The sequence below is a fragment of the Pithys albifrons genome, chromosome 9 (genome assembly GCF_047495875.1).
Source record: "Pithys albifrons albifrons isolate INPA30051 chromosome 9, PitAlb_v1, whole genome shotgun sequence".
Lineage (NCBI taxonomy): Eukaryota > Metazoa > Chordata > Aves > Passeriformes > Thamnophilidae > Pithys > Pithys albifrons.
This window is the reverse complement of record NC_092466.1, coordinates 15,858,250-15,866,818: the sequence shown is the minus strand read 5'-3', so window position 1 is coordinate 15,866,818 and position 8,569 is coordinate 15,858,250.

Below are 8,569 nucleotides of genomic sequence, written 5' to 3'. Positions count from 1 at the left end.
GGCCAGGACCGGGGCTCACACTCCTTAAAGACCGATATGAGGCCTGATCCAGGTGAAGCATATACAGCAGTATCTATAAATAACCATTAAAAATGTTTTTAATGAAAGATTGGCCAAGGCAGCTACAGTGGGCATTATCATTGCCAGGGGTGGTCATTTCAATCCCAGAAAAAGATTAACCATGTCAGTTTTTAAAGAAAATGCCTTTCCTGTGGAGCTGGTGGGTCTAAGGGGTTTGCTGACTTGGTAGCCGCAGGAGCTGGAGGTCCGTGTGCCGGCACATGCACCCCGCTCCTGTAACGCGCACAGCTCGTGTGAAACACCACCACACCGTAGTGTAAAATGGTTGATTCACCTGCAGGAGAGGGACAGATGACAAGATACTGACACAAAGTTGCTTAATAACTGTGGTCTGACGTTGAAAATATGGGATGCAATGCAAAATTTGAATCTTTCCCTGCCGTATTGAAATCTGATGAGTCAATTTTACAGGTGTAATGGCTTGCTTCAGGCAGGAGCTTTATGTAACTACAAGGATTTCCTTGTAGATGTGTTTAGATACCACTTATCTAATCAGATCTCTGTATTGCATAAATAATCCTGCTTTTTTGAATGTTAAGGGTAGCTCAGAGTATGATTTCAATCTTTTTAAACACCGTATGAAACTATCTCTTAGTTATGCAGTGTAAAGAGTTCACATGTTGTTAAAACTTTCTTTAACTTAGGTTAATTTCAACTTTTTTTCGCTCTTGCTGCCTGTATTAATTAAAAGACTGCCTAAGTTATCAGGGAAACTAGATCTGTCACTTAGATTTTAGTGAGTGTCACCTGAAATGAAACTACTATAACAGAAGCTCCACCACAAAACTAATTTTATTTGAGAGTAATTTCATGATAACATCTCTATGATGTAATAAAATTGGATTCTTTTCTAATATATTCTTGTGAGAGTTCACATGGAATGAAATAGTGCAGTTGCACTGTTTTATTTTGAAAAGAATTTGAAACAAATATTAATACTGGAAATAGGAAAGTTAGTATAATTAACATGAGTAGGGAAAACATGACACACTGAGTATTCGAGGATTTATATAGGATTATATAGGATTTAATGTAAGTGAAATTTCAAAGTAACTGCAGCCTGGAAATACTCCAAGAACTTTAACCCCTGCAAAAAACTTACTCGTGGACTTTTAAACCTTAGACATATACTTTCTTTGTGTTGCATAGATACTTTATTTTAGAGTTTTCCCAAACTGGTATAGATTTGTTACTGTTATTTAAAAAATCTAAATATTAATTGGATTCAAATCCAATTGAATTTGACAGTTGGGTCAAAGTAAGAAAGGCATACTGGCCTTTAAAAACCAGCCCTCTAAGTGGTGTCATAAAAACTTTCACAAGACGAAGGGAACAGACTGGGAATAATGTTAGGGTTAAAAAAATATTTGCATGTAAGTAATATTTGTTTATAATGTTAGCTTTAAACCAAGTCTTTAGCAATATTTCTACATCTGTACACTACATAAACAAAGTGTTGAAATTGGCAATACTGTTTATGTTGACCAGGTTGTGTTTAAATGCTGGAATTAGCAGTATACCACATGCAGTTAAGGGACTGAAGAACTCAAAGCCTTCTTGTCATGGTACTGGCAGAGTTCTGCCCAGTGCTACCAGAATGGGAGAGCTCTCTGCTAGAGGTGGGAGGGTTTCTAGCATATCAGGAACAAGATTATAAAATTACTTGCTAGGACAAATATTTTGATAAAAACTTACTTCGTTTAAACTAATACATAGGTGAAGTAATTTAATTTTTTTAAGAAAAAGTGTTATGGCTGAAAAATTAGCTTATATGAAGTAGTTATTATTTTTTATCTGAGATGTCCAGTGTCACCGTGGCACTCAGTCTCATGTGAATGTCATCATTGCCTCAGTCTTATGTGAACATCCAGAGATGTTCACATTCTTTGTGAGATATGCTATTGTATTCACTGTGCAAAATTCATATTTTAGCCTCTAGAATGGAAAAAAGAGAACTATGAATACTTATGTTCCTGTTTCTGCAGGGTGATATAAATGTGCATAATTCATTTTAGCTACCATTTTCACAGAGAATTAGTCTTTTGGCATAGTGCACGTCAAAGAATTTTTTAATATTAGGAGTTAAACATTGCAGAACAAGGACTGGCAAGTCAGCATTCAACTATCACCATGTTTTATAAATATTTCAAAATATTGGCTTTCACTCTACTTAGAAATGCTTTATTTGGAAAAGTTTCTGCTTAACCACCTCTGGGAGCCTGAAGTCATCTCAGATATTTCAGTTTGAAACTGCTTCCTGACTTATCCATCTGCAAGAACTTTTTTGTTTACTTTTGCCATCACTTTGAAGAAAATAGGATTATATTTACAGTAAAATTCTTGAAATTTTCTGCAGCTGCACCTTTTTTTACTTGCCATTTGCTCTGAGAAGGGGATTGGGAAAGCATCTACCACTTCTTTTCAAGTCAGACAGCAAGCTTAAGAAGCAATTTTATTTTTATGAGGTACTTGTGGATAATACCATAAACATGTAATTCTCAGTCTGTGACCTAAAAGCAATAAACCTAACAAATGCAGCTCTGAAATGCAATGATAACAGTTTGAGATATTATTACAAATAAAAAGATTTTACAAGGTAAAGTAAACTTCATGTAATCCATGCAAGTTGCTTTCCACAAGTAAATCTGAGCAGTTCAAGCAAGTTTGTGTTTTGATTAATTTTTTGTGTTACTGATTAATTTGCACACTTGAAACACTAAGACCAGTATCACATCTCTGGCTGGCCAGTTTTAACCCACAGCAACTTTAAGTGGAGTACTTCATTGCAGGTTATTGGAGTGAACTAGATGGAAGCAACAGCAGACCCAGATCAGACCATCTCCTACAGGGCCAAATTTAACTCAGAAAATGCATATTAGGGGCAAGAGTGTCATGTCCTCCCTGATACTGCTGTGCTGGTGCTGGCTGTGCTGACCAGCATGGAGGAAACTCTTGTGCTTTGCCATGGGACTTACAGTAAGAGCCCATCAGATAGTGTTTACACATCAAAACATCTGGAGGCTATTTATATGGGACAGTTCTTTGGAAACAGGCAGTGGCACAAACTAAGACAGACAATGTCTGGATAGATCTCTCTATGCACTTCTGACCATTTGCACTGCTTGCCTGGCCAGTGGTGGGCAGCCTGCAGGGCAGTCCTCAGCCCAGGAGGGTTTTGCAGCATGAATATGCCCAAGGACATGGATCAGATTGCCTTTTAAAAAGCTGTGGGCAACTGAAGGAGGCACTGGCAATCCTGAAAAACTCTATGCTTTAGGGGTGCTTCTCAAACACCATCTCACCTCCTCAGTTTGTAAAAGACTTTAGGCCTGATAGAGGCATGTGGTCTTGTCATAAGAACTCACAATATTCCGTTGCACCATTTGAGCAATTCTTTTTGTTGTATTTATTTATCTTTTCTGTAGAGAAAATAAGAAAGACTTATACACACCCTGAATTAAGAGACTAAAGAAACTAGGGATTAAAAAAAACAGCTTAATCCTGGGGGGGAGGGGGGGGGCAGGGGGGGTGGGGTGGGGTGGGGAGTGGTCTTGTTTGGTTGGTTGGGTTGGGTTGATATTTTTCTTGTTTTTTGTTTTGGGAGTGGGGGGTTGCTATAGTTAAGAATCTTGAATATTACAGCAGGATTTTTTTTTGTTTGCTTGTTTGTTTGTTTTATTTAAATTATCTCTTAATGGGCCTTACAGCTTTTAAATGTTTCAACAGTAATCCAGGTGCAGCTGCCTAGTCCCCTGTGGCCATGTGGCAGCATAGTTAATGCCGTCAGTATCCTAATGCAGTGGCACTCACAGAATGGCTGCCATTTGTTTTCAGTTTCCAAGTCCAGCCTGAAAGGCCCATGTTATTTTGCTCTTGTTCTGAATTTTGGCTGAAGTCCTGAATTCCTTTCGAACACAGTTTTTTGAATTGTGGCTGAAGGTGTAAGATCAGGACTCAGGCAGCAGTTCCTGAGGGACATCATTCGGCTGCTTGCCATCAGGGTTTGGTATTGCAGGACTTTTGTTGCTTGTCTTATGTTTGCCTTTATTTTTTTATAGTCATGTAACAGTTTCTTAGAGGGTAAGGTAGGGTTATAGACTTCCTTTTCTAAAAGGGTAAGAATGATGGAAGATGGTTTATTCAAGAGCAGCTTGGCTGATGGATTCATGAGGATGCTAAAGGTACAGAAGGCTACCTGGAAAGAGGTAATGAAATGAGATCAGGAAGGTAAAAAAAGGAATAGTGAGCAGAACTGAGAGAGTCTGAAGAGGTGATACTAATTCCTGGTGAGGGGACTTGTCTTTCCCCATATAAAATAATGGGACGGCAAAGTTGTCTTTAATAAATCAAACTTAAGGGATGGATGATAAATATCCAAATTCCACTAGAAAGATGAAAATTACCTGGAAAAATCCTAATAGAGTTATCATTTATTGGGAGACTTGTACAGATGTGGGTTTAAATAAATAATTTTAATGTAAGTACTGTATTTCTACATTTTGCTATTCCTGTATCACAGTGATTAAGATGGAAATAGGGTCAATCTGCGGAACTTTTGGACTCACCCCTTAGGGTGGAAAAAAAGAAAGAGTTAAAAAAGAAAGAGGAAAAAAAATTAGGCTAAAAACCAAGAGATGCAATCGTGTCCTTCAAATGAGGAATTAATGACTAGCGAGGATATGAACAACACTCCGTAGCTTAAATGAGTGGATTTATTAGAATGTTAGCAAATAGTTTAAAAACTACAAACTGTAAATGTCATCTTTCTGCAGGTGACAAATAAATAATTTCATCAAAGTAGCTATTAAATTATTTTTTATTCTAAGTCTTGCTATATAAGAAATGCAGGCAAATGACACCTTTCATAAATGAATGCATTATGCAGTAGAACTTCAGCTTGGCATAGCTGTTCATTGCTGTTATCATTATTATGTTTCAAAAAATAAGTATATTAAATATTTGCAGGATGTTTGCTAGGCCTCAGTTATTGGCAGACATTTAGAACAGGGATGGCAGGCTACTACATAAATAATGCAGTGCTGGTACACTGTATATACTGTTGTATTTAACTTAGTCTTATAGACTACATCTGGAAAATATTGAAAGGAATATTATTACTGTTTTTCTAAGGTAAAACAAGTCTTCATGCTTTAAACCTAGTTTAGTAGCATTTCAATCAGTTTCTTAGGCATAAAAACTCACCAATTGTAACAAATGGAAGATGTACAAAATCCTCTCCACAGAAAAGAAACAGATAAAAACCTCAGATGAAAAAGCCCAATGTAAAAATATGAAAGAAAATATTATTTAGGTGAAAAGGGCTACTAGAAAATGATAGAAGGGAGCACTTAGAAGAGAAAGAGCAACCAATAGATGGGGGAAGGGAGCAAAGGAAAGTGAAACATTAAAAAACGGAAGAAGAAAAAAAAGGAGCTGAAGGATAGGAATTGGAACTGCGCAAGAAAAGACTAACAGCTTGAGGTTGGCAGAGTTTGTGTCTGTACACACATATAGCCCACCCAGCCCCACCTCCCTCCTGGAATTCTAGTAGCTCGACAAGTTTAAGTGAAAGGTTACGCCGGGAAAATGCATTTTCCTACTTCATCCTTCTAGGCAGGCCTGTGTCACAGCCTGAATTCCAGAGTGTTCATTGAAACAATGTGTAAAGAAATAGCAATAATGAAAAGCACTCAGAGCAAAAGAGAAGCAGAATAGACTGAGGCTAATCTGCCAGCACTCAGAGGAAAAAACATTTTTCCCCACCACAAAGAACCCTATTGTTCCCATGTTAAGTACTTAATTTTGCCTGCATTTAAACCAAGCTGTCTTAAAGTCTGTTTTCTTATGATGGGAAAGCATGTGCCAGTTACTGCAGCAGTGTACAGTGGGTCCAGGGAGAAGCCGACCTCTGCGCTTTTCAGGGCTGTTCAGTCTTTCTCAGCCTGCTTAAATAGGTTTTTGGTGGAGCAGAATGTGACCTGCCCTCACCACCTGTTCGGCATGTAAAAGTTTGTGTTAACATGAGGGAAAGAAGCCCATGAGAAACCTGACGATTTGGGGAAATGGTGGGTATTAATGACTGATACACACATATGTCCTTCTAGTAAATCTTATTAATAAACATTCAGCATATACATTTTCTTATAGGCTTTGTCACTGTTAAAAGTCAAATTTTCAGTTGTTCTGAGCTAGGACATTTTTGTGTGCTTTCTCTACATAGCTAAGAAAAGTCAGGCAAAGATCATTACATGGTGCATTTTCCTGGTGGAGCGTCAAGTCAGGGAGCAGCTCTCCATCAATATTAGAAGGATTTCTACTTTATTTAGCAGAAATGAGGATGCTATTAATATAAGCAAGCTGTTATTAAAAGATAGTTACTCACACAGTGCTTTCAATTATTTCCTCCTACAGTCACATTCACTCACTCATTTGCACTTGATTCCCAGTGAGGAGATGGAGAGGGTTGGCATGCTACTGTGTCTGCACCAGCAGACCTATTTATCATGTTCTTAAGAGAAGAAACCAAGGGGGGAGTATAGGGAGACTGTCACTACACAAACAGGACCAGATAATGTGGATTGTTGTTCCCATAGCATTCTTGCATAGCACTTCTACCTGTGATATGGGGAGCATACCAAAATATATGACACCCAGAGAAATTACTGTTGTCTTCAATTAAAGTTGATGCTACCACTTCAAACTTCTGCTCTCGGTATTGTAAATTATTTAAAGCAGTGAATATTTTCTTGAAAGCAAGTCAAAAACTTAATTTTTCTTGTTTGTAAAGATGATATACTTAAAGTTCCTGTACATCTTTGCATGCCTGTGTAATTTCTTTGGTCACATGGAGTATAAATTGTGGGTTAAAAAAAACAAACAGAGTAATATAGTTTAAAAGTATTGTATTTTAACCTAACAGGATAAAACATCTGAAATCTCCAAAGTGTACTGACCTGGAATATTTTTACACTGTGTGGTATTGTTGCTTGGAGAAGTTCCTTAATGCTAAAAATAATTATTACTAACACTGTTTTCTATCTCCAAGGTTACTAAAACTTTTTAACCTAAGCATAATTAAGATTATACCTACAGGATATAGTCTGTTAGATTTTCTGTGATGCAATGTTGTTCCAGTAGATACAGCTGAGTTATGAGGAGTCTGTTCCATGTGAGAGAGAACAGTAAAAGTGAAATCAGTAGTTTCTAGAGGCAGTTGTTCTTTTAACAGCTTTTTGCATTGGTCCAAAAATTTTGCTTAATGACCCACAGGTATTTAAAGACCAGACACCAATTTAGAGAAAGAAACTCCATGTAAACCCTTAAGAAATTTGAAATCTGCATTATGATTGAAATTTGATATGTTCAAATGGGTTTGAAACTAGAATTGTTCACTGGATTCACTTTTAAACACTATTTTCTTGCTCCAAAGTCTTTTAAGTAGACTGAAAATGAAAACCATGAATGGAACTGACGTGCCTGTTAGTTCTGCTAATTTCAGATGGCTACGAACTTTTCCTTTTTTTTTTGCCATGCTGTATTTTAATGTTTAGGTGTGTAAGTTGTGGGCAACATGAAGGCCTGCTGAAGGCCTCTAATCTAAACAACAGAATTGTTGTCCTCATAGTCTGACAGCCATCCTACAGAGTATTTCAATTAATATCCGCTCACAAATGACTGCCTTCAACTGGGGGTAGACACCCATCCATCTCAGGGCCTTGCTGGTCCAGCAGGGCTGGAGCTGGAAAGTGCTGAGCTGGGGAGCTCTGGTGCAGAATCCCTTTCTGAGCCAGGCTGGTCCTGCTCCAGGCCTGCCACCTCTCCTGACCTGCGTGTCACCCAAGGCTGTGCTTTGCTTTTTGCCTCATTAATGCAATTGTTGTGTAGAAAAAACCTCCACTGCAGATCTCACCATCAGGATCTAAATGGGTGGTTAAATCCTTATTCCAGGTGTGGCCAGCACACCGGGGGAAGGGTAGAACCATGCAAATAATAGGGTTTTGTCTGAAAATGAGAACTGATTTCAGAGCCTGCTAATTTTTAACTGAAATAGTTAAGGTATCTCATTTGTGAGGGGAAAAAAACAACACTGTGCCAGAAAGTGTGTTGCGCAAAACCTTTGGAAATGTGACAGTTTCCCTGGAAAAGAAACTTTCATGCAGGAATTCCTTAAAAAGATAGTCAAGTATATTTGTCTTGGTCTTCATGAACCTTTTCAGTTGGGAATATTTTTTCAGGCCTAAATCTTTCCTTCTGCATACCTATTCACAATATTTGGTCCCTTTTCTAACTTTCTCTTTTTCCAAAAATTGCTTGGGGGCAATACAGGCATAACTATTTCATACATACTAAATAATGCTGAAAAATACTGAAATAACTATTGTAGAAAATAGCTTATTAAGTGGAGAAATTAGTTAATAGAATTTTATTGCTGCTGTTAGATAGGTTGAAGGTTTGAAGAGTTAATGATTTAACAACAGAATGAGAGAGA